General features: G+C 40.2%; 1 pseudogene; it reads left to right on the top strand.

Annotated features, from left to right (window-relative positions):
• The first annotated feature begins 24,141 nt into the window (after positions 1-24,141).
• On the top strand, positions 24,142-25,077 carry LOC101424290 (olfactory receptor 2M3-like; annotated as a pseudogene).
• The last annotated feature ends 2,716 nt before the right edge of the window (positions 25,078-27,793 follow it).

The raw sequence follows: 27,793 nt of genomic DNA, 5'->3' as shown, positions 1-27,793 counted from the left end.
TTTTAAGTTGTTTCTGGTTATTCAGGACCCCTTACACTTCTAAATAAATTTGATAACTGTGTTTTCCATTTATTTGAAAAAATGCTGATGGAACTTTTATCAGGATTGCATTGAATCTGTATATCAGTTTGAGTAGACTTTACATCTTAATGATATGTAATCTTTCAATCCATAAACATGGAATATTCTTCCTATTATTCAGGTCTTTCTTATTTCATTTAACAATGAGTTGTACTTCTCTGAACACAAGAATTTTACATCACAGGTTAAGTATATGCGGGAATATTTGGGGTTTTTTTCCTATCATATTTTATTTTCACACCTTGTGGCTGTTTGATATAGTTACGAATTCCAAAAATAGATGTTGGATTATGTTTATAAACTGGTCTGTACTGGGGCTGACTAAATTATGTTTAGGGTTATGATTGTGCCACATCAGTAAGGTGTTGAGTCCCTGACCTTTGGTAGGTGGGCACTCACAGATAAAAGACATGGCAAAGGACAGAGTTGGAGCTTTTTTGATGTTGGAGATTTTGATGATGGAGTTTTGATTTGGAGTTTATTGCTGGAGTCTTGAGCTGGAGCCCCAGGAAGTAAGCACACAGTGGAAAGAGAAGCAAGCCCTGGGAAGAAAGGACCTGGGAGAAGAACACAGAGGAACAGAGATGGCTCCTTAGACACAATAGAAGCCCTGGGGAGAGAGACAGAGCTATTCACCTGATAGTCTACAGCTGACCTTGTGGAGAGAGGCAAAGCCTAGAAAGTCTCATAGTCTATAGCTGACCTTGTGGAGAAAACAGAGGAACTGAGCCCAGAGAGAGGCAGGACCTGGGAAGATCAGAAACCTGCAAGCCTAAATCTTGGCAGATGTCAGCAGTCATCTTGCTCCAACACGTGGAAATGGACTTTGGTGAGTGTAATAATCAGGGTTGCCCAGGGAAACAGAAACAACAAGAGACATCTGTCAATAGTATATAATTTTATAAGAGTATCTCATACAGTCATGAGGATGCACAAGTCCAGGTTCTGCAGGCAGGCTGCAACCAGGTGCTCAAATGAAGGTTCTTGACAAATTCTGGGAGAATTTGGCTGTTCAAAGATGAGCTGGGAAATTCGCTCTCAATACTGAAATCACCTGCCCTTTTATTGTTTTAAGGATTTATTTCTCTCCCCTCCCCCCTCCCCAGTTGTCTGCTCTCTGTGTACATTTGCTGGGTGTTATTCTGTGTCCACCTGTAATCTTGTCAGTGGATCCCAGAATCCGTGTCTCTTTTTTTTTTTATTGCATTATCTTGCTGAGTCAGCTCTCCATATGTGTGGTGCCATTCATGGGTGGCTCTACTTACAGGGCACACTCCTTGCACATGGGGCTTCCCTACAAGGGGGGACACTCCTGTGTGGCATGGCACTCCTTGCATGCATCAGCACTATGCCTGGGCCAGCTCATCACACAGGTCAGGAGGCCCTGGGTTTGAACCCTCATCCTCCCATGTGGTAGGTGGATGCCCCATCCATTGGGCCAAATCTGCTTCCCTCAATTCCCCTTTTAAGTCATTCAATTGATTGGGTTAAGCATCACTCATTGCTAATGGCAATCTCCCTGACCAATGTAATTGTAATCAGCTATCTATGATTAACCACTGCAGTAAAGTCAGTGGTGGCTAAAGTCCATAAATGCCCATGAATTTCAGTTACCCAGTGCTTGCTTGACCAAACAGTTGTGCATAATTACCTGAATAAGTTGACACAATAGTCGAACCACCAAAGTGAGGGAAGGGGAAGTGGATTTGGCTCAATGTGTAGAGCATCTGCCTACCACATGTGAGGCCCAAGGTTCAAACCCAGGGCCTCCTGACCCATGTGATTAGTTGGCCCACTCGCAGTGCTTATGTGCACAAGGACTGCTGTGCCATGCAGTGGTGTTCCCCATGTAGGGGAGCCAAATGTACAAGGAGTGCACCCCGTAAGGAGAGCTACCCAGCATGAGAAAAATGCAGCCTGCCCATGAGTGGCACTGCACACATGGAGAGCTGATGCAGCAAGATGATGCAACCAAAAGAGACACAGATTCCTGGTGCCACTGACAAAAATATAAGTGGTCACAAAAGAACACACAGTGAATGGACACAGAGAGCAGACAACTTCGGGGGAGAGGGTGGCGAAGGAGAGAGAAATAAATAACAATAAAAATTCTAAAAAAGAAAAATATGATTCTTGTGGTGATTTGTTAAAAAAAAAAAAAGTGAGGGAAGTAACTCATGCTTCATGGACTGATATCGGTAATCTCCTACCTCAAATAAATACCCTTTGTAAAACCTCAACAATTTCTGGTATTTTGCATCAGCACCCCTTTGGTTGACTAATACACCAGTCTTTTGACACTTTTAATTGATTTATTGATACAATCTTCATTTCTAGACTCTCTTCCAGATCTCTATTTCCTGTATTTTCTTTTCAGTCTGTAGCACATTCTTTAGTATTTTCTGAAAAACTGGTCTCTTGGTTACAAACTCTCTCAGTTTCTGTTTCATTTGTGAATATTTTAAACTCATCCTCATTTTTGAAAGACAATCTTGCTGGATATAAGATTCTTGGCTGGAAGTTTTCCTCTTCCAGTATCTTAAATATATCATACAACTGTCTTCTTGCCTCCATGGTTCCTGGTAAGAAATCAGCACTTAATCATATGTGTTATGCATTTCTCTTCTCTTGTTGCTCTTAGAATTCTCTCATTGTCTTTGACATTTAACATTCTGATTAGTATGTGTCTCGGAGTTGGTCTGTTCAAAATTTTTCAGGTGGGAGTACATTTTGCTTCTTGGACATGGATACCTATGTCCTTCAATAGGGTTGGAAAATTTTCTACCATTATTTCTTCAAATATTCCCCCTGTCCCTTTTCCTTTCTCTTCTTCTTCTGGGACACTCATGACACATCTGTTTGCACATCTCTTGCTGTCATTTAGTTCCCTAACACCTTGTTCAATTTTTTCCATTCTTTTCTTCATCAGTTCTTTTGTATGTTCACTTTCAGTGGCCATTTCTTCAAGCTCACCAATCCTTTCTTCTGCCTCCTCAAATCTGCTATTATATGATTCCAGTGTATTTTTTACTTCATTTATTGCACCTTTCATTCCCATAAGATCTTCTATTTTTCTATGCATGCTCTTAAAATCCTCTTTGTGTGCATCCAATGTCTTCATAATATCCTTAATCTCCTTGAATTTATTAAGGAGATTTGTTTGAACATCTGTGAGTAGTTGTCTCAACTCCTTTATGCCATGTGGAGGCTTATCTTGTTCCTTTAACTGCACCACATCTTCCCTTTTGTTGGTGTCTTGACATCTGGCTTACTAGATATATTTATTTTGGGTGCAGTTTTTTCTTTAGTTTAGGGCTTCCTGCCCTTTCTCCCTTGTTGGTTGTGCAGTAGGAGCCAAAGATGTAGTTGGTGCTACTAAGCTGTGGAGGCTCAGGTTGCCCTCATTGCCCCAGAGACCAATGAAGCTTCTCCCAATTTTCTCCTTTGCCAGGGGTAGAGACAGATACACAGCTGTGTGGAATAATCCAAGTTGTGCAGGCCTAAACTATAGTTGCCCAGAGAGACTGATGAAACTTCATGCCCCTTTCTCCTCTGCCCGAGGCAGGGATCTGGCTGCCAGTATGGGAAGCAATCTATGCAGTGTGGGTCCAAGATGACTGCAGTTGCCCCAGTAGTCGTTTGTTTATTCAGCCAACATAGGCTGGTGCAGGGCCCGCCAGCCTCCTCCCTGCTAGAGGTGGGGCTGGAGCCTAGGCTAGGGCTGCAGGCCGATCTGGCTGAAAGAAACCAGTCTCTACCATGACTGCAATTTTCAGTCAGTTCAGCTTCCCCTCATACTGGAGGCAAAGTAAACTGGCAGCTATCAGCCTCTTTCCAACTTGGACAGTTTCAAACTTTAACTTTTCTTAAGGTTATAATTTAGCCAGTTGAATTTACTAATCAGTAGCTGAAGCCAGTGGCCAACCGTCTCTACCTCCCCTGTTTTTGGGAAATGGAGCTTCCAATTCAAGCCACAGAATAGCTCCTGGGGAGGCTTGCACTGCCAAAGTAGGATGATCACAGGCCTCCACGGGATACACTGTAGTTTCCTGGAGTGCTGGCACAGGTCCCCCCAGCTTTGTCCTTGCCAGAGGTAGAGCTGGGGCTTAGGCTAGAGCTGCAATTTGATCTAGATGGAAATAAGCTGGTCTTACCAGCACTGTGATTTTCAGAATGCCTGACTTCCCCTCATACCAGACGCAGTTAAGATAATGGCTTCCAGCCTCTTTCTGAATTGGACAGGTTCAGACTTTAGCTGTTCTTAGGATTAGACTTTAGCTCACTGAATTCACTAATCAGTAGCTGAACTTGGTGGTCAACCATGTCTCCCTCCGCTGTTTTTGGGAAATGGAGCTTCCAACTCCAGCCACAGAATATTTCCTGAGGTGGCTTCCACCACTAGAGTAGGATGATCACCAGCATCTGGCATGGACTGTATTTTCCTGGAGAGGCTGGTGCAGGTCCCTGAATCTTTCTGCCTCCCAGAGGTGGGGCTGAGTCTTAGGCTACAGCTGTCTGATCTGGAAGGAAAGAAGCCAGTGCCCACATGCACTGTGATTTTCAGTCAGTCCCAGTTCCCCTGTGCCAGGGGTGGAGTTAAAATGGTGACTATCAGCCTCTTTCTAACTTGGAGAGGCTCAAACTTCAGCTGTTCTTAGGATTATACTGTGCTTGCTGAATTTTCTAATCAGTAGCTGAAATCGGTGCCCAACTATCTCTTCCTCCCCTGTTTTGGGGAGTGGAGCTTCCAATTCCAGCCGGGAAATAGCTCCGAAGGTGGCTTGTGCCTCCAGTGGAGGATGGGCACTGACCTCCATGGCATGGAGAGCTCTACTTAAGAGTCTCCTCTGTGATGGGCAGTCTCCTGCTTTTATTCTTTCAAGGATATTGCAAGATGATCTTCTGGTCTCCTGGAGCCCCCAATCAGGTGCTTTAGATAGCTCTGGATGATTACTAACTGCCTTGTAGGAGGAGCTGATACTAGGAGCTACTTATTCGGCCACCATCTTGATGTGTATCCCCAAAAACCGATTTTGGAAAAGTAAATTCATAAATGAAAAGAACAAATGAACCAGAGACAATTGCCTTGGATGAAGAGGGAAAGATGAAGTCTAAGCTTGCAGTAGGGAAAAGTACACAACAGAATTTCCAAAGGCTTAGATATTTGTGACATTGGGTACTTCCAGATGTGAAGATGAGTTGGTGAAGAGTTAAAGTAAGGCAGAATGGATGACATTTGACTGTCCTTCCAGCCCTAATAGAAAGTGAATTAAACATATAATCTCAATGGACAACAACCCAGGTGATGCTATGCCTACCACCAGTGGGGAGACAGAGCTATTCCTTAAATTTATACATGCCGGCTGCTGAGTCTCTGGCCCTCTTCCCCAATTCTGTGCCTTCCAGGAATGTCACTGAAAGAGTCCTTCCTAGTGAATCAGACCACCTCAGGTCGAAAGAGGTAAAGAAGCCCCAAAGATGCCCTGAAAGATGGCCCTCAAGTGTAGATTATTGCAAATAAGTTCCACTATATTCTAAACACTGCCAAGGGTTTTAGTTCAGGGGTTCTAACATTTGTAATTCCATGGACCCCTTTGCCATTTAGGTGAAAACCACAGACCCCTTACTAAGTCCACACTAAACTGTGTATTATTTAATAAATATATCACACATGCACCAACACATCCCCACAAGAAAAATGTTTGTTTTTTTAAAAAATCTCAATTCAAGCTTATGGACCCCTTGTTAAGAACCCCTGTTTTAGTCCATTTTTCTTAAACAAGAACAGATAAAATAAGAAATACCAGACATCTAAAAATTAAGAATATGAAATAAATGCACCAGGGAGACAAACCTCAATGAGGGAGACTATTCAGGGAGAAAGTTGTCATTAGTATGCACATGGAGTTAATAAAAGTTATTGCACACCTGGAACAAGGAACAGATGATTTATATTAAAAGTGTGACCACAAAAATGAGTGACACAGAAGAAAGCTTGGAAGGTAATGAAGATTCATTTAAAGTAAAAGAAAAGAATTTTGAAAATAAGAAAAAGAAGAGAAAAATTTTAGAGGATGAGCCTCAGAATCTCTAATATCAAAATATTTACAATTTCAAGAAGAGAAAACAGAGAAATTAGAAAATATATGTTAAATAAATAGTTAAAAGCTCACTGGCCTAAGTAATACAAGTTTCCAGATTGAAAGACCTGCTGATTACCCAGAACATGATTAAAATAGGCCCAGTGAAGGCACATCACCTTGAAATTCAAAACACTGGGTTCAAGTGTAGCTTCTATAAACTACCTTAGAGAAAGAAATGGGTAACATACAAAGAATTAGGAATGAAAATTATTTCATGTTTTTCACAGCAGCTTTGGAAGCTGGAAAACAATGGAGCAATGCCTTTAAAATACAAAAGTAAAAGAGTTTCTTCTGAATATATTCTTAGTAGTGGGATTGCTGGATCACATGGCAGTTCTATATTTAGCTTCCTGAGGAACTGCCAAACTGTCCTCCACATAGGTGCACACTTTACATTCCCACCAACAGTGAAGAAGTGTTCAGATTTCTCTATATCCTCTCCAGCCCTTGTAGCTTTCTGTTTGTTTTTTAATAATGACCACTTTGTAAGGTGTGAAATGATATCTCATAGTTTTGATCTGCATTTTCCTAACAGCTAGTGATGTGAAGGATCTTTTCATGGGCTTTTGGCCATTTGTATTTCTTCTTTGGAAAAATGTCTATTCAAGTGTTTTGCCCATTTTTAATTGGATTACTTGTTCTTTTTATCATTGAGTTGTATGCTCCCTTCATATAAAATACAGATCAAACTCTTATTGGATATGAGGTTTGTGAAAATTATTTCTCATTAGTAGGCTGCCTTTACATTTCTTAATAGTCATTTGAAGCACAATTTAATTTTGAGGAGGTCCATTTATCTACTTTTTTCCTTTTGTTGCTCAGTTTTTGAGTATAAGGCTTAGGAAGGCACTGCCTACTACAAGATCTTGAAGATGTGGAAGCAGATTAGGCTCAACTGATAGAGTGTCCACCGGCTACATAGGAGAACCAGGGCTCAAACTCAGGGCCTGCTGACCCATGTGGTGAGCTCGCCCATGCAACATGCTAATGCATATAAGGAGTGCCATGCCACATAAGGGTGTCCCCCACATAGGGGAGACACACACACAAGAAGTGCTCCCTTCAAGGAGAGCCACCCAATTAAAAAAAAAAAAAAAAGAAGTACAGCCTGCTCAATTGTGGCACCGCACACACGGATAGCTGCTGCAGCAAGAAGATGCAACAAAAAGAGACACAGATTCCCAGTGCCGCTGACAAGAATGCAAGTGGACACTGAAAAACACATGGCAAATGGACACAGAGAGCAGACAATGGGTGGGGGAGGGGGTGGGAAGGAGAGAGAAATAAATAAATAAATCTTTTTAAAAAAATCTCGAAGAGGTTTCCCTACATTTTCTTCTAGGAATTTTATGGCTCTAGCTTTTATATTTAAGTTGTTGATCCATTTCGAGTTAATTTTTGTATAAGGTATGAAATAGGGATCCTCTTTCTTTGTTTTACCTATGGATATTCAGTTCTCCCCCCACTATTAGTTGAATAGACTGTTTTGACCCAGCTGGGTGGGTTTGACAGCCTTGACAAAAGTCACTTGACTATAAACCTAAGGGTCCATTTCCAAATTCCCAGTTCAATTCCTCTGGTCAGTATGCCATCTTTATGCCAGTAGCATGCAGTTTTTACCCCAGTAGATAACTAAGTAATATGCTTTAAGTCAGGAAGCGAGAGACCTCTGACTTCATTTTCCTTTTTTTTTTTTTTATCTGTAAAGAGTATGAGATTTTATAAAATTCTCTCATGTATAGTGGGGATGCACAAGACATGTTTGGCTATTCAGGGTCCCTTATCATTCCGAATAAATTTCACAATTATAATAGCTTTTCCATCACTACACACACACACACAAAGCTGTTGGGATTTTTCTTGGAATTGCATGGAATCTGTAAATCAGTTTGGGGAGAATTGACACCTCAATGGTATTTAGTCTTCCAAACCATGAACATGGAATGTCCTTTCAATTATTTAGGACTTCTTTATTTACTTTTAGCAATGTTTTGTAGTTTTCTGAGTACAGATCATGTCTTCGGTTAAGTTTATACCTAATATTTGATTATTTTAGTAACAATTATAAAGGCAAATTTTTTCTGACTTCCTCCACAGATTTTTCATTAGTAATGTACAGAAATGCTACTGAAATTTTTGTATTAACCTTATATCCCACCACATTGATGAATTAGTCAATTAGTTCTAATGGCTTTGTTGTATATTTTTCAGGATTTTATAGTTATGGGATCAGCAAATAGCAAAAGTTTTATGTCTTCATTTCCTATTTGGGTGCCTTTTATTTTTTATATAGCCTAATCTATCTAGCTCTAACTAGAACTTCTACCACAATATTTTTTAACAGTGGTGACAGTGAGCATCCTTGTCTTGATCTCAATCTCAGTGGGAAAGCTTTCAGTCTTTCACCATTGAGCACAGTGTTAGCTGTGGGTTATACAATTATGCACCTTTCCATGCTGAGAAAGCTTCCCTCCATTCCTATCTTTTGGAATGTTTTTTATCAGCAAAGGATGCTGCATGATGTCAAATGCCTTAGCTCCATCAATCGAAATGATCATGTGATTTTTCATCAATATATTAATATAGTTAATATCATTAATTTATTTTCTTGTGTTGAACCATCCTTGTATAGCTGGCATAAAACTCACTTGACTGTCATATGTAATTCTTTTAATGTTCTTTTGGTTTTGGTTTACAAGTATTTTGTTGAGGATTTTTGCATCAATATTCATTAGAGAGGTTGGTCTGTAACTTCTTCTTTCTTAATGTCTTCATGTGTCTTCATCTGGCTTTGATATTAGGGTATGTTTTCTTCATAGAATGAGCTTGGTAATGTTCTTTCCTGTTCAAATTTTGGAAGATCTTGAGAAAGATCGCTATTATACCAACATGGAATGATTGGTAGAATCCACTTATGGTCCTGGAATTTTCATTTTTGGGGAGGTTTTTGATGACTGTTTCAATCTCTTGTGATAGGTTTGTTAAGGTCTCCTATTTCTTCCAGGGTCTGTGTGAGTTCTTCGTGTGTTTCTAGGAATGTCCATTTCATCTCTGTTGTCTAGTTTGTTGGCTTATAGTAATTCATAGTATCCTCTTATCGTCTCTCTTTTCTGTCAGACCAGTGGTGATGTGCCCACTCTCATTTACGATTTTATTTGCATCTTTTCTCTTATTTTGTCAATCTAGCTAAGGGTTTGATGATTTTTTTTATTTTCTTGAAGAACCAAGTTTTGATTTTGTTGATTCTATTTTATTTTTGTTGTTGTTGTTCTCCATTTCATTTAATCTTTGGAAATGCTGTGCTGTTCTTTTTTAGTTTCCACCAGGTGTGCACTTATGTCTTCAATTTTAGCTCTTTCTTCTTTTATAATGTAAGCTTTGAAGGCTATAAAATTTCCCCCTCAGCACTACCTTTTCTGTATCTCATAGATTGTGTTCTTGTTTTCATTTGTCTTGAGATAATTACAGATTTCTCATGCAATTTCATCTTTGGTCGACTGATTATATAACAGTTTGTTGTTTAATCTCCATACATTTGTGAATTTTCCCTTTTTCCATCTGTTATTGATTTTTGGTTTCATTCCATTATGATCTGAAAAGTGATTCATATAATTTCAATCTTTTAAGATTTATTGAGTGATTGGATATTTTCATAGAGGTTTCAGTTTAAAACAACAACTGAGGGAGTACTGAGTTCCTAACCAGAGGAGCTCTATCACATTCCCCAATGGAATCTCAACAATAACCCCAAGACAATGGCAAAGACTAATAAAGAAGGATTGTCCAACAATGAGTCCTTGATACTGATGGCTACGATTATGAGGCTGTACCTGAAATATGAACAAGGTCTAGAGCTGCAGGGTGCCTAAGTGTTACCTCCTGAGAGCCTCCATGTTGCTTAAAAGTGGTCAATCTCTAAGCCAAACATAGTATGTAAATGCATTACCTTTCCACCAGCATTGGACATGACTCCCGGGGATGAGCCTTCCTGGTGCCTAGGAATTACTACCAAGCACCACCTGATGATGTAAATAGAAAAAGATCTTGAATAAAAGGGTCAACTCAGAAAGAGCCGAATACCTCAGCCTACATGTAATATCCGGTGTAAAAACTGCTTTTTTACTTTGGATAAAACGGGGAAATGGAAAGGACAAATGATTTTATATGGCTATGAGTCCCCATAAAAAGAGTAGGGAGTTCATCAGAGGGGTCATGCTCATGCACGCCTCAGCAGGGTACCAGAGACAGCCAAAGTAGATAGAAACCCAGGTACTGATTCTCTTGAGGGCTACAGAGAACCACAGATTCTGTGGCTATGGCAGATGGCTCTGGAGTTCAGTGCCAAGGCAGTTGGCCCTACTTTGGAGTTTTTGTTCCTGAGTGTGATGGAATTGGACTCAGATATGATCTTTCTACACATGCCTCTCATGTTACTTTTACCAAACCTGTGGTTGACATTGGGGTTGGTGAATACTCAGAAGACCTGAATCTCTGGACCATCCATGTGAAAGCCAGGCCCTGAGCCTCAGCACACTTGCAACACCTATCCCCTGGTTTATTGGACTTACCCTGGCCAGCTAACAGGGCGGTCAAGAATGTCAAGCACAACACCAGGGAGCCAAGAGTGCCAACAACGGCAAGCAAGAGAATTGCACCCATCATCCATGTGGAATCTAAGCTCCCTCTTGATGGAGAGGAGGACTGGACATAAACATCCTAGGCTCTACTGGATAGAGTAATAGAGTATGGATTAGAGTGGACACACTGGTGTTCTGCTGTGGAACTATTGTGATTAGTAATGGAAGAAATTGCAGCATTGTTGTGGAGAAAGAGGCCATCGTAGCTGCTGATGGTAGGGAAAGACAAAAAGAGATACAATGTGGGAGCATTTTCAGGATTTGAAGTTGTCCTGGGTGGAACTGCAGGGACAGATGATGGAGATTGTGTTTCCTGCCATGGCCCACTGGGTGGACTGGAGGAGAGTGTAGGCTACAATGTAGAACACTGTCCATGTGGTTCAGCAGTGCTCCAAAATATATACACCAGGTGTAGTGAATGTGCCTAGATGATGGAAGAAGATGTTGATGTGGGAGGAGTGGAGAGAGGTGGATGGGGGTATATGAGGACCTCATATTTTTTGAATGTATTATTTAAAAGAAAATAAAGAAGAAAAGAAAAAAGACAGAAGCATTCAGTAAATAAAGATTTTTATTAAAAAAAAAGTTTTAATTGAGACCTGTCTTGTGACCCAACATATAGTCTATCCTGAAGCACTTGAGAAAAAATGTATAGCCTGCTGTTTTGCTTTGTAATGCTCTATCAATATTTACTAGGTCTAGCTCACTCATCATATAATTCAAGCTAACTCTTTCCTTATTTATCCTCTTTCCAGATGTTCTATCCAATGCTGATAGTGTTTTGTATGGAAGAGTCCAACTATTATTGTAGAGATGTCTATTTCTCAGTTTTGCCAGTGTGTGCCTCATGAACCTAGGGGCACCCAGGTTAGGTGCATAAATATTCAATTATTTATTTCTTCTTGCTCAATTGTCCTTTATATTAATATATAATGATCTTTTTAATCTCTAATAACAGTTAACAGATTTGTGTTTAAAATCAATTTTGCCCAATATTAGTATTGCTACTCCAGAATTTTTTTAATACTATTTGCATGTATATCCTTTTCCAACCTTTCAATTTTAACCTGAATATGTCCTTACAGCTAAGTTGAATCATTTGTAGATAGCATGTAGATGGTTCATATTTTTTAATCCATTCTGTCTGGCTATGTCTTTTGATTGGGGAGTTCAATACATTAATGTTCAATGTTATTACTGTAAAAGCATCACTTACTTCATCCATTTTATCCTTTCACTTTCCATTGTCATATCTTACGATTGTCTGTCATTTTACCGTTTAAGTTACCCTTACTAATGATCTTCATTTCTACACTTTTCTCCAAGTCTCTAAACCTTGTCTTTTTCTTTCAGGCCTCAGCACTCCTTGTAACATAACTTGAAATCTGATCTTCTGGTAACATGCTCTCACAGTTTTTGTTTGTCTGCAAAGACTTCAGACTCACCCGTTTTTGAAGGACAGTTTTACCAGTTAAAGAATTCTAGACTGGTAATTTTTTTCTTTCAGTACCTTAAATATATCATACCACAGCCTTCTCACCTCCATGGTTTCTGATGAGAAACTGCCACTTAGTCTTACTGAAATGCCTTGTATGTGATACATTGTTTTTTTCTTGTTGCTTTCAGAATCTGCTCTGTATCTCTAGTATTTGTCATTCTGAAGAGAGTAAGTGTCTTAGATTGGTCTATTCACTTTTTTTAAGGTACTGAGGGCTGGAGTTTGAACCTGGGACCTTGTATGTGGGAAATCAGTGCTCAAACACTGAACCACATCTCTCCCGAGTAGGTTTTTACATTGGTTTTTCTTGTTGTTGTTTTTTTTTTTTTTTTTTTTTTTTTTAAGGAAGCACTGGAAAATAAATCCAGGACCTCCCAAGTGGAAAGCAAGTGCTCCACCACTTGAGGCACATCTGCTCCTGGTTTATTAACTTTTATTCTGTTTGGGTTGCATGGTCCTTCTTGGATATTGATATTGATAAGTGCTGGGAAAATTTTGGTCATTATTTCCTCAAGTGATCTTTTTGTCATTTCTCCTTCTGGGATACCTATAAAGTATGTTTATGTGTTTCATGTTGCCATTCAATTCCCTAGACCCTGGTAAATTTTTTCCATTCTATCTGTTTTCTCTCTGTCTCCTCTCTTTTCAATTTCAGATGTTCTGTCCTGATTTCATGTATCCCTTTCTCTGTAATTTCAAGTCTGCTGTTACATGCCTATTGTTTTTTTGTTTTTTTTTGAGGTACCGGGGATTGAACCTGGGACCTCTAACATGTAAAGCAGGCTCTCAAACATTGACCTACACCTGCTCCCCTCTAATGTATTTTTAGCCACGTTCATTGTGTCTTTTGTTCCCAAAAGCTTTGTTACTTTCCTTTTCAGGTTTTCAGATTGTTCTTTTTGCTCACACAGTATATTCTTAATATCATTGATCTCTTTAGTCATATTTTCCCTTAACTCCTTGAATTGATTTAGGAAACTTGTGTGATTTTCATTGATTAGTTGTCTTAAATCCTGTGTCTTGTCAGGATTTTTGGTTTTTTCCTTTGGCTGGGCCAACTCTTCCTGTTTTCTTAAGATGGCTTGCGATTTTTCTGAAGTCTAGGCCTCTGACTATGTTGGAGAATTTAGACTGATGGTCAATTTCTCTCTCTTGCCAGGTGGTTTAGTTTCATGAATCTTCTTTGGGTTTTGTTTCAAATTGTTCTAAGTCTATAAAATTGCCCAGCTTAAGTTATAAAAATAGGACTGGGGATCCACTATTTGGGCACAGATCAGATCGACAGGGTCTGGGACATGAAAGACTCCAAAAAGCATTTTATTCTTTTGTATTAGTCAGCCAAAGGGGTGCTGGTGCAAAATACCAGAAATTGGTTGGCTTTTATAAAGGGTTTTTATTTGAGGTAGGAGCTTACAGATACCAGGCCATAAAGCATAATAACTTCCCTTACCAAAGTCTATTTTCAAGTGTTGGAGCAAGATGGCTGCTGATGTCTATGAGGGTTCAGGTTTCCTGGGTTTCTCTGGGATCAGCTCCTGTTTTCTCCACAAGGACAGCTGTGGACTATGAGGCTCCCTAGGCTTTGCCTCAGTCCACAAGGTCAGCTGTAGACTATCAGGCAAACAGCTCTGTCTCTTTCCCTGGGGCTCTATCTTAAGACTTCAACATCAAACTCCAACAATAAGAACCCCCAACTATGTCCTTTGCAAAGTCTTTTATCTGTGAGTCCTCACCCACCAAGGGGCAGGGACTCAATGCCCTAATGACATGGCCCAATTAAAACCATGATCATAACTCAGTCAGGCCCAGGTACAGATCAGATTACAAACATAATCCAATAGCTATATTTGGAATTCATAACCATACCAAACTGCTAATATCTTCCTTCAGTTTCCAGACCACCAGCAGATGGTGTGTATTATTCAGTGTTCTTTAGGGAAACAGAATCAATAGGAGATATCTGTCAATCATATGCATTTTTCTGAGTCTCTCATTTGGGGATGCACAGGTCCAGGTTGCACAGGCAGGATGCAAACCAGGGGCTCCAATGAATGTCCAGTGAAGGTCCTTGATGAATTTCCGGGAGATGGTGGCTGTCCAAATCAAGCTGGGAAATTCTCTCAATGCTGAAATCACTTCCCCTTTTAAGGCTTTGATTGGACAAAGTGTCACTCGTTGCTGATGGCAATTTTCTTGGTTGATATAGATACAATCAGTTACCTATGCAGTAAAGTCACCAGTGACTAAAGTCCATTTTATAATACAATTAGCCCAATGCTTGTTTGACCAAATAGCTGGACACAATTACCTGGCTGATTTGACACATTAGCCTAACCATTCATTGTGCTGATCTGACCAGAGCCCAGATTCAAAGAGGGCTTGCTGAACAAACTCACTGATGAGAAACTATTCTCTGCCTTCCACTCTACCCTCCCTCTTTCCAGGGAGGAAGATATCTCTTCCCTTCTCAGTTGGCTGCAGTGAGCCATGAATTTTCACTCAGGCTGTTCATCTTGAGGGTGGGGAATGGGTGCCATTCCCTGCAACCGCAGCTAGTAACTTATTTTCATTTCTGCTTCTTTGTCTCTGTCCCTCATCTTCCTGGATGATGTCCAGCACTCTCCTTCTCTGCAGATCCCCAAAGCAGCAACCTTGGACAGCTTTTGACCTTATTCCATTGTTTTTGTAAGAGAGTTGAGCCCTGCCTACCTACTCTGATGCCATCTTCCCAGAATTCTCTCTATTAAACCTTTGTATCAGTTGCCTTACATATGAAAACTGTATCACATAAAGATCTTTATTTAATTTAGTGTCCCTTCTGGGAGACATGTTATACATGAAATTTGCTATTTTAAACATTTATGTGTGCATTCAGAGGCATTAGTTATATTTACATTATAACTAGACATTACTAATACTCATCATCTCCCCAAAGAGAAAATCTGTTCCCATTAAACAATATAGGCCCATACCCCTCCCCCTGCCATCCTCTGATAACCTCTTACCTGCTTTCTGTTTATATGAATTTACATATTCTATATATCTCATATAAGTGGAATTATGCAATATTTGTCTTTTTGTATCTGGCTTGGTTTAATTTCACATAATGTTTTCAACGTTCATATATGTTGTAACATGTGTCAGAACGTCATGCTTTCTTAAGGCTGAGCAATATTCCAATGTATATGTATGCCCATTTGTTTTATCCATTCAGCTGGCCTGGGATACTAGGGTTTTTCTACCTGTTGGCTATTGCGAATAGTGCTGCTATGAACACTGATGTCCAAGTATCTGTTTGATTCTGCTTTCAAATGTTTTTTGGGGGAGGAATATACCTAGGAATGAAATTGCCAGGTGTATTAGTCAGGTGCTGATGCAAAATACCAGAAATAGGTTGGTTTTTATAAAGGGTATTTGGGGGGGTGTAGGACAAGGTAGATGCTTACGGTTACCAGACCATGAAGTGTAAGGTACTTCCCTCACCAAAGTCTGTTGCCACGTGTTGGAGCAAGATGGCTGACAATGCCTGTCACAGTTCAAGCTTCCTGTGTTCCTCTCTGCCTGGGGCTCATTTCTCTCCAAGCTCATTTCTGTTTTCCTCACAAGGTCAGCTGTATGCTATGAGTCTCTCTAGAGTTTTCCTCTCTCCACAAGGCCAGGTGTAGAGTATCAGGCTACCAGCTATGTTTCTCTACCCAGGGCTTGATTCTCCCCAGGCTCAGCTGCTCTGCTCCTCTGTGTGCTTACGACCCAGGGTCCAGCTCAATACTCCAGCATCAAGTCTCCAACATGAGAATTCCAACATCAAAACTTGAGCATCAAAATTCCAACAATTCCACTGCTCTGCCATGTAGTTTTATTTGTGAGTTCCTACTTTAAAAATAAAAAAAATAGTTTAAAAATAAAAGGGGATCCCTTAAAAAAATCAGATCCCAGAAACCGTGCATAAACTTTCTTATTTTTTGTACTCAGAAAAAATTACATTTTGTTTTTCTAAATAAATTCCTATGCCTTTACCAGAAACCTGGTAGCACTGAAGGAAGTGAGAAATCCATGATTTTGATGGAAAAAGGCAGGACAGTCAGTGGCCTCCTCTTTCACCCCAGTCTCCTGAACTTGTCCTTTTTTCTTTTCCTTGTTCTTTTCCCACTATATTTTGATGATTTTAAATTTCCTTTATTGGTAACATTCTCAATGACATACTCTTTTTTTGCAAAAATCCTTTTTTCTATTTTCCTTTCACTGTTTTTCCTGAGTCACCCACTTTCCCTCCTCCTCATAGTTTTCATCTCTTTCTTTTAACATCTCTTGCTTTGTTTTTCCCAGTTCGCACACTCATCTCTTTCTATATATCCAACTCAAATTTTCTCCCACATCTTGTTACCTGTTATTCTTAATTTGTATTTTATTAGAGAAGTTGGAGGCTTATAGAGAACTCATGCTCACATACCATCCTCAAAAACATGCAAATAAAGTTTTTCTTATTTTTAATATTTTGCACTGATGTGGTACCTTTGTTATAATAGATGCAGCAATATTATTGTAATTATAAATATACTCTACATTTTACAGTATGGTTCATTGTGTTTTACAGTCCTACGTTTTTTTAAAAAAATATTCCAGTGACATATATAACCTAAAATAACTCCTTTTAATGACTTTCAAATATATAATTCAGTGGCATTAATTATATTCATAATGTGGTACTAATATCACCACCATCCATTATCGAAACTTTTCCATCACTCCAAACAAAAACACTGTACCAATGAAGCATAAACTCCCCATTCCCTACCCTTACCCTGGTCTATTCTATTTTAAGACATCAAAACTTTCCTTATTTTAGTTATTTTATACCAGTTAGCTCATACTTACTTGTAAATTTCTGTCAGATACTTCATCTTTGTGAAATTTTCTGAGATGCATCCATGATGTAGCATGTATCAGAACTTCATAACTTTTTACAGCTGAATAATACTTCATTGCATCATACATCACATCTTGTTTTCCATTCACCTGTTCATGGACACTTGAGATCATTCAATCTTTTGGCAATTGTGAATAATGAATCAAATATCCGTGTGCAATTATCTGATCAAGGTCCTGATTTCATTCTTTTTGTGTGTTTCGGATTGCCAGATCATGTGGTAACTTTTAACTTTCTGAGGAACTGTTCTTTTAAGAATTTTTAAAAATTCTTCAGTATTCAGAGTTTTTTTTTTACTTTGGAATTGGAAATGAGAGGCTGCAGAGTCAGCATTACTTCCCAAAGAAAAGGACAAGGTGCTATCATACTAGGATTGACCAAGGAAAGTTATTTGCAGGGTGACCAAAGATAAATGTGTGAGTTAGGAACTGGGGATCCACAAGATCAAGCTCCTAGGGAGTATGTGAATGCTCATTTTGCCATAGTGGGTTATATCATTGGATAGAGACCCATATAATGAGAGTGAAGGTATACCCACATCCTCGAGAGGACTGAAGTTCTCAAATAGAGGGAATTGTGTCTCTCGAGAGAAATGGTGGCTCCCAGTGCATTAGGGCAGTTGAGCATGTCAAGCCCTCAACACGGTTGCAAGTATCTCTGAACATGGCCCTTCAAGCAATGAAGATTGTCTGTCACTGTGGGCCCTAAGGAGAGGGGGAAAGAGGTATTGAATAGATGGAACCAAGGTAACTGTGTGGGCAATAGAAGTGTTCCAAAAGATTATGCAAGGATGGATATAAGACATGTTAAATTACACCAAAAATACATAGGGGCTGATAGGCTAAAATGTAAATCATAATGTAAAACATAAGATAACTAAAAATTTAGAAAATTATATAGTCTAAAAGATAAGCCACAATGTAAACACAAATGTTACCTTATTTGAAAGCTATTGTCTCAATATCTGTACATTAGTTTCAGTAAATATAATATGAATATGTAAAAAGATTATTGCTGTGGAAGGGAAAAGAGTTTTATGTTGGATATTTGGGAATACTGTATATTGTATATATGAATTACAGTGATCTAAAACTTTCATGAAGATAAGCTTAATAATTAGGGAAAAAAAGAAAAAGTTAGGACGTAGATAGTGAGGAAAAGACAGAAGTAGTTGCCTTGCAAATTTGCATACAGGGCAACGCATTGCAGTGATGGAAGGCAAAATATCAAAAACAAAGCTTTTGCATTTCTAAATTTTTTGATACACCAATTTAATTTTTCTAAATTAATATGTATTCTATAGCTAACCTTTAAACTCATCAATATATTCCATTTTACTATTAATGGAACCTGGCAATATATCGGGCTTCACTTTTGAAGAAGTTTTGGATCACAGAGAAGTTCAACAATGGCAGGGAAGGAATACTGGTTGGGGATGTTAGTAACAGGGGACACATGGTTGGCAGGAAGTTCTACAGAGCACGTAGCCAGGGTATATAAAAATGTTTGGATATTTTCATAGTGGTTACAATTAAAAACAACAACTGAGGGAGTGCTGAGTTCCTAGCCAGGGGAGCTCTATCACATCCCTAAAGGAATAGCAATAATCCCCCAAGTGCAAAACCAAAAAAGAAGGAAGGTCCAACAATGAGCCCTTGATACTAAAAATTATTCTTGTGAGCCTGTGCACCTGAAATAAGAACAAGGCCTATAGCTGCAGGGTGCCTTATAGTTACCTCCTGAGAGACACCATGTTGCTCAAATGTGGCCAGTCTCGAAGCCAAACTCAACATGTAAAAGTGTTGCCTTGCCCCAGCGTGGGACATGACTCCTGGGGATGAACCTCCCTGGCACCGAGGCATTACTACCAAGTACCAGCTGATGATGTAACTAGAAAATGACCTTGAATAAAATGTTCAACTCGGACCAGCAGAATATCTCAGTCTACCTATAATACCAGGAGCTAAAAATGCTTTTTGACCTGAAGAAAAGGGGGAAATGGAAAGGACAAATGCGTTTATATGGCTATAAGTCTCCAAAAACAGCTGGGAGGTTATCAGAGGGGTTGCCCTTATGCACAACTGAGCAGAGTCCCAGAGACAGGTAACGTAGATACAACCCCATGTATTGGTTCTGCTGAGAGCTACAGAGACCCACAGGTTCTATGGTCATGGCAGATGGAGTTCAGTGCCATCTCAGTTTGCCCTACTTTGGAGTCTGTGTTTCTTTTTGATGGAGCTGGATTTAGATGTGATCTTTGTCCACAAGTCTCTCCTGTTACTTTTACCAGAAATGTAGTTTGTGCTGTGGTTTAACGTATACCCAGCGGAGCTGAATCTCTGGACTGACCATGTGATAGCCAGGCCCTGAGCCTCAACAGATGTGCAACTCCTACACTCTGGTTTATTGGACTTACCCCACACATCTAACATGTAGGTGTAGAAGGTCAACCACCACACCAGGAAGCCAAGACCACCTACAACTGAAAGCAGGAGAACTGCATCCAGCATCCATGGGGAATCTAAGCCCCCTCTTGATATAGATGTGGAGTGGGCACAACCATTCTAAAGTCCACAGAATGGAGGAATAGAGTACGGATTAGAGTGGACTTACTGATATTCTATTCATGAACTATTGCACTTAGTAATCGAAGAAAAAGTGGCATTGATGTGGAGAAAGTGGCCATGGTGGCTGCTGGGGGTAGGGAGTGGGAGGAAGAGATGTGATGTGGGGCCATTTTCATGGAGTTGTCCTGAGTGGTGCTGCAGGGACAGTTACCAGACATTGTATGTCCTCCCATGGCCCACTGGGGGGACTGTGGGAGAGTGTGGACTATGATGTGGACTATTGACCATGAGGAGCAGTGGTGTTCAGAGATGTATTCACCAAATACAATGAATGTCTCGTGATGACTGAGGAGATTGTTGTTATGGGGGGAGGAGTGGGGTGAGGAGGGTGGGGGAGAATATGGGGACCTCATATTTTTTAATGTAATATTAAAAAAGTAAATAAAGACAAAAAAAGAAAAAAGAAAAATCTGAGATGAGTGCAGTCAGGAATTGTACAGAAACATACTACAGTGAAATGAGGAACTAATGTCTCCACAGAACTCAAAGTTTTATTGGTGCTCAGAGCCTGCCAGTATTTCTACTGGGGAAATGGAACAATCTCTGAAGCAGGAGCCTTACTTGAAGATCTGCTCATGAGGATGCTGTCCCAGTCAGCGCCAATTCAATTCCCTTCTCCCTTTCCCATGCAGAGCACAGCACATACCTGGAAACAAAACAAACACTTAAACAGAGTACTGCTCTCTAGGGGGAGAGATCAAGTTGACTAAGGGGCTAAGCCTTCTGCTGGGGTGTTGGCACGCCTAAATAAGGCTCTCATTATTGCATATTCAGTGGCCCCATCGTAGAGTTAGCGTTCCACTAACCCACCCAAATCTAAGCCTCTCCTTTTCAGTCTCTGCTCATGACCCAAGGCTAATAATTCACAGGTTCTCTTAGGCCTACAGATCTATGTGTCTATCTTTAAAAACAGAGGAACGTGTGCTCCTACTACCTACATGGTCATAAAATTGCAAAATCTCCAATTTTTAAAAGAGTTGATAGGCAAACATGATATGATCTTTTTACAGACATACTAATAAATATTACCAACTTGCACACTCTTTGGATATGGAAGGGATGGTGAAGGAACCTGTGCTCAAATTTCTCCCTCACAAATCAAATGAAAAGAGAAATAGTATTTTTATTATATTTTACAAACTTAGAAAGATAGCCAAGGGAAGAAACAAATACGAAAAACCTGTAATAATCAAAAGTAGTGAGGAAAATGGAAAGGAGATGAATTCTCATTTAAGTGACACAAATACGTAACTTTCAAGTCAGATATTGTCTGTCATAAAATAGAGGAATAAACATACATTGTGAATGTAATCAGGACGAAAAAGAAGTGGAAATTACTAAAACTGAGTGCTTCTGTAGAATAGGATATAGGTGAGGATTTGACTTATTAAAATATGCATATTTTATTTTGGTTATAGGCTTTGCAAAGTTAAATGTAGAACAGTATGAGAGAGGAGCAGAAAATCTCTATAAATTACTGGTTGAAATACCGTATTAATACCAACAAGAGTTTGAAATCAGTAGTATAAGTTCTTGTATTCAGATGATTAGTTTTTATATTTTAGGTTAAAAAATTTCCCATATACTTTTTCTAACCAGTTGTTTAGAAAATCGTTTTACAACTCTCTGAAAAATAAAATTTATAGCAGCTCATGCTGTCATTATTATAGGGATACAGATTCTTTGTTGTCTTCCAAATAAACCCCTTAACATGGGAAAATATTTAAGTATTAGCTGAATAAATGCCAAATGACTTGATTTTGTGGAGTGGTCTTACTTTGTGTATTTGTATTGCAATTATCTGCACAGTTAATTTCAATGACTCTTATTAAGCATAAAATTTCAAAGTAAAACTGAGGTGTTATTAGGTGGGAAAGATATGTACAATTATTATATGGCCTCTGGCCCTAAAACCCGGTGTACAATTCTAGAAAGAAAAGGCTAAATGTTGATTTTTATCCATTTACTAAATTAGTTCTCATTAAATAGACTAGAATCTAAGTGCAAAGTAGGACTCAGTCTCCTCCTGCAAACCATACACCCACATCATTCATTTCACCACTCTATTTTCAGGGGAGGGCAATCTAGAGTAGACCTGCCACCTCCAGAGGAAAAAGAATGAGAATGAGGGAAAACCAGGAATATGTTCTTTGAAACAAGACTTAGAGTGCAAGGCAGGCTCACGTGAACAACCAGCCACTAAGCAAGTGAGAAGAGAGCCTCTAGAATGAAACCATTGTGTACGCCTTCTCCCAGGGAGGTGGAACAACCTCAGGTACAATTCCTGTTGCACCTGCAGCTTATTCAAATTTGAGGCCCTCTTTCAGAAAAAAGAATACAACATTATGCATACAGAACTGCTAGGTCCTTGTAATGGGGCTAAGTGAGGGGCCCCAACTTAAGGTTGCTTGGCTCCAGGGTAAGCCCGCCATGGGCAGACATGAAAGAATAGAGAGAGACCTGAGAATACAGAGGATTAAAAATGTCCTCCCTCTTTCCCTGAAAAACTTTCTCTGAATGGGGAAACACTACATATGCTGGAGGCCTAGAGACCAGGAAAGGCGAATTTCAACAGTATTTTCAGGTAACACCGGAACCTGTCAAATCTTTAAGCAGTTGCATTGAATCAGGGGAGAGCAGGTTGAAAGAACACCCTTCCTGTAATGCTAAAGTAAATCATGCCATGAGTTTACCTGGGTTTCTCTTCATTGCTGGTTCAACAATAGAAAAACCTGTAACTGTTCAGTTTGCTTTTGTCTAATCCTTAGTAAAACAAAACAATTTTCCTTGAGGAGTAAAAGGTAGCATGTTCCTGCTCTTACAATGAGAGGGATGTATCTAGGCTTTTGGTATATCCTGATTTAGGTGATTTTGGCAGAAGCACAGAGTGTAGAATTTATGTACCTTCTCTACATCTTCTTAAAGTTTCTTCATTGTTCAGTGTGTGAAGAGAAATCTCAAGATACTGCTATCCACAAACTGAAATTGAAAATTTGTATTCTTCTTTCTCATCCACCATCAATTCTTAATGATGTATTAATTGTTTGTGTTATTCACATACTATTCTGAATTTGTACTTCACTATCTGTACTGTTGTATAACTCATAGCCTTACTTAATCTGTAAATTTTGTCCACAAATGAAGTTTATATGAATGTATATAGTAATATCTCTTGGAAAAAACAAACTATTACTTGAGTTATTTTACTTTGCAACACAGGCAATATGTAGGTGGTGCTGATTTCCAGGGTCTTAATTAAATGATAAAGAATTCAAAGATGCACCATGGTTAAAAGAAAATTTGAAAAGAGTTTAATAAGGGGAAAGTACACACTTGTGAATGTGGTCACAGTTCCATTGGAAATGCACTCACTCTGTTCTAGGGTTGCTGGTTTTAGGGGCTTTTGGTTGGGGGTGTCAGGTCTGCTCTGATTGTCATATTTGAGACAAAGTGGAGGAGAGTAATTGATGGTTTGATTTCTAGGGTTGCTGGCAGTGACTGGCTTCTGGCTCTGCAGGAGTTTGTCACAAGAGGTGATATGAAAGTGGGCAGGCAGCGGTGGTGTACCTCCTGCCCCAAGTTGCCTTCTGATGACACATTCTGGGCGAATGCTGTGAACTGCCCCCAGATGACCAGCTTGTGCAAGTCAGCAGGATGTTGCCTATCATATATTATTAAGTGGTGATTCTGTAGCTCATTGGGTTTTCGGTCCCTCCCACTTAACTCCCTATTCTATCCTGCCTCTCAATACTTCAAAATGGTTTATTACTCTGCTATAGAATACATTAATATTGATATAAAATATTTTAATAAACTCATACCTAAATCTATGTTATATGTTCCTTGAGGTGTCACATGCTTTTTGCCAGATACCATGTTTTATATTTGATATCATCTTAAATACGTATAACAATTCAAAAATGTTATGCATGATTATTCTGTAAGCTTACAACTTTCCTAATGAAAAATAAATGAAATAAAAAAATATCATTCCTGCTTTGAAGGAAGTGAAATGAAGCACTTGGAAATAGCTTGGCAAAGGAGATGCAAGTTATTAGTTGTAGAACTGAAGTATGACTGATCCTACCTGACTGCAAAGACTCTGCACATTCAGTACACAGTTCTAGGCATGCATTGTGTGTTGTTCTCAAGTCAGCAGTGGGAAAGTCACTAATCAGATGTTTACGTTTTATAACTTCTTGTGGTTCTAGATAAAGAAATGCCCATCATGGAATGGGCAAATCAGACATTTAGCCTTGACTTCAGCCTGCTGGGACTGTTCAGTCACACACTCACTCACATCATCCTCTTCTCCCTGGTCCTCGGCATCTTCACAGGGGCCATCTTTAGAAATGCTCTCCTGGTTCTCCTCATCTACCTGGACACATGTCTCCACATGCCCATGTACTTCCTCCTCAGCCAGCTCTCCCTTGTGGACCTCATTCTCATCTGTACCACTGTCCCCAGAATGGCCTACAGCTACTTGTCTGGCAAGAAATCCATTTCTGTGGGAGGCTGTGAAGCCCAGATATTCTTCTATATGTCCCTCTTGGGTGCTGAATGCCTCCTCTTGGCCATCATGGCCTATGACCGCTATGTTGCCATTTGCCATCCTCTTCAATACCCCCGCCTCATGAGCCAGAAAATGTGCAGACTCATAGCTGCCTCTTCCCGGGTCCTTGAATCACTTGATTGGATTGTTGATGTAGCAGCCACTTTGTCCTTCTCCTACTGTGGCTCCCACAAGATCGCCCAGTTCTGTGACTTGCCTGCCCTCTTCAGTCTCTCAAGCATGGATACATCTACATTTGAAACACTTGTCTTTGTCTACTGCATAGTGATACTTTTCTTGCATTTATTGCTCATCATTGTCTCCTACACTCATGTGATTTTGACTGTCATTTGCAGGAGCTCAGGGGAGGGTCGGCAGAAGGCTTTCACCACATGTACCTCGCACCTGAGTGTTGTGGGCATGTATTAAGGAGAAGCGATGTTCACATACATGTGGCCTACTTCCAATTGTTCCCCAAACCAGGACAAGATGGTGTCAACCTTCTACACCATTCTCACCCCCATGCTCAGTCCCCTCGTCTACAGTCTTCACAACAAAGACATGGCCAAGGCATTCATGAAGGTGCTAAGGAAGGGCAAATCAGGAGGATAAATTAGATAAGACTCAAAAGTTTTCTTTTCTCTGTTAATTCCTCTCTCCAGCACATATTTATTTAAGAAACATGAAATAGCAACAAAGTACAAATTCACTAAGGTATTTATATGAATCAGAGTTGATAGACTCTCTACACATCCACTTAATTAATATATATGGCTCTTTCTGTATATTCATCTTGATTTTGAATATAAATCAGCTAATGTTCATGAAAAGCAGAATTAAATAAACAGATAAACTGTATGTTATATACCTAACTAAAACTTCTTAAAATCTTTTTCCTTAGTGTGTAAACCAAGAGTCTTACTGATCTTCTTGTACTGTTAATATGGCCTGCACATAAATTCAAACTTATTCTATATCCAACTATGCCTAGTTCCCTGGAAAGCCAAGTGAGAAGCATAAACTCTACAGGCTTTGGATATTCAGGGAGGATGCAAACTAAATGTGTTCAATAAAGTTTACCTGAAATGTGTGGGGTTTGTCTTAAAAGCTTACCTTGAATGTGGCAGGTTCATGTTAAAAGCTTACCTGGAAGGTGGGGATTATATGTTAATTCAAGCTTACCTGGACAATATAACTTATCTGATATTCAGATAAAACATTTGAAGAAACTAACAAAAAGTTCTTTTGCATAAAAACACTCCTTTACTACCTACTCCTACATCCTCTGTATAAAAGGGACCCAAAAATCTTACTTGGGGCTCAGTTTTTATTAGGACAGGAGTTTGCTGAGCCTGACTGGTCAAAATAAATCTTCCTCCTCAGAATTCTCATACCCTAACCTTCAATACCACATACACATGACTTCTTTCTGCTACAACATCTCTGGGGGCTCATCCAGGATATGCTGAGAAGGCCAGAGGCAGTAATGGTTTATTTCCCTTCCTGGATGTCTCCAAGGAGGACAGGAGGGTTCTGTGAATCCCAGCCTAGGGCACCCTCAGACTTCCCTTTAGTCCAGAAGGAGGTTGTGGACTCCCCCTGATCCCTCCCAGAGAAACCAGATGCACTGGAGGTTTCAAGAGACCCTGAGAATGAAGCAAGGAGCTCTGCCTGCCAGACGGGTAAGATCCCTGGGGTCATAGCACACATAAAGTCTAATTCTGAAAAAAAATTAGGAGGGGAGCCTGATCAGCTCTTGAGAGGAGACCCCATTACTCCTGAGGAAAAGGGAGGAAGCCATATTCTCTAGGTCTGAGAAAGGAAAAGGGGTGGTTGTGTGATTGTGGAGACTGAATGAGATGCAGAAACACACTTCTGTGGGGTGGTTCCATGGTGACTTCATCTGGTCAAGGGCAGTCTGGAAGGCATCCCTGCAAAGGGACCCTCTTCCAAGTCAGGGGCTTATACTGACCTGCTAAGGCTTAGAAATGCCATAATCTCTCAAGAGGGTCATGGCCAGAAATGGACAAAATGTACGGCTGAGTGAATGTTGTGCAGTGTCAGCACAGGTGGAAACATGGGAAACAAACAAAGTAGGACCCTGTTAGGTTGTATTTTGAAACCTTCCCCGAGCATTCCAGGGAGATGTATACAGCATAAAGTTCTAGCCAGTAAAGTTTAGGATGCTTTGTGAGTTAGAATGACCGACTTTTGGCATGGGCTGGCCCCAGGAGGGCACTTTTGAACCCCAGATCATCTGTAAAGTCCATGACTTAGTAACTGGAAAATCAGGGCACCTGACCAGCTCCCCTACATTGATGACTGGCAAGATGCTGTGAGTCAAAGTCCACCCTAGTTAGGGAAGTGTATGACTAAAGAAGCCAGGATTTCCCTAACATAAAAACCCAGAAGTGCTGTCCCTGATACCAGGCCAAGCAAGTACCATGCAAAGGGTCCAGAGGAAGTGAGCCCCAAATAAACTGCCAACACAACCATTCTAGAAGGGACAGATGAAAATGACCTCTTGCCACACTATGCAATTGCTCCTAGATGCCAGTGCTGAGGAATGGGGATGAGCCAATTCCCATAAGCAGGGCTCCCCAATCACCATCTGAGCTAGGAAGTGCACAACCTACAACATCCCAGCAGCTGGCTTTTTCACCATCTGCACAAGGAAGTGCACACATACCACCTCCACAGCTGCCTTTGTCACCACCCCCAGAAAATGCATCTCAGCCACCCCCAAAGTCTTGTGCCTCTGGCAGTGTAGTGCTGGCCATCAGTCAGGAAGGAGTCCCTGAAAAACGACAGCTCGAATCACAGGGAGCCCCAGAGACAGGGGAGTAGGCAAAAGGGTGGCCCTACAATTACCTCTCCATGAAGTTCGAGCTCCAATTTATGATGATGCAGATGACCAGATTTTAGGGGGAAATTGAACATCCAAGTACCAGCCCTTGACTAGAACCAACCTCTTTAACTGGAAAAGCTACAACCCACCATACTCAGAGAAGCCTCAGGCCATGATGGACTTCTTCCACTCCATCATACAGATGCACAAATCCACCTGGGCTGATTGTAAACAACTCCTCATGACCTTACTTAGCTGTGAAGAAAGAATGCAGGCTACACAAGGGTCTCTAACCTGGCTCAAAGAGCACCCATCTGAAAGAACCTTGGATAGCAACCAATATGCCCACACACAGTTCCCAGATGAGGATCCACAGTGGGATCCCAATAATGCAACCTGGATCAACGAACTAGAAACTTTCCATATGGCCTTAGTTGAAGGATTCAGAGCTGGGAGCCGAAAATGATAAACATGGCAAAA

Source organism: Dasypus novemcinctus, chromosome 22, assembly GCF_030445035.2.
Source record: "Dasypus novemcinctus isolate mDasNov1 chromosome 22, mDasNov1.1.hap2, whole genome shotgun sequence".
In the NCBI taxonomy this organism is placed as follows: domain Eukaryota; kingdom Metazoa; phylum Chordata; class Mammalia; order Cingulata; family Dasypodidae; genus Dasypus; species Dasypus novemcinctus.
The sequence above is the reverse complement of the archived record's forward strand: the minus strand, read 5'-3'. Positions and strand labels throughout refer to the sequence as shown.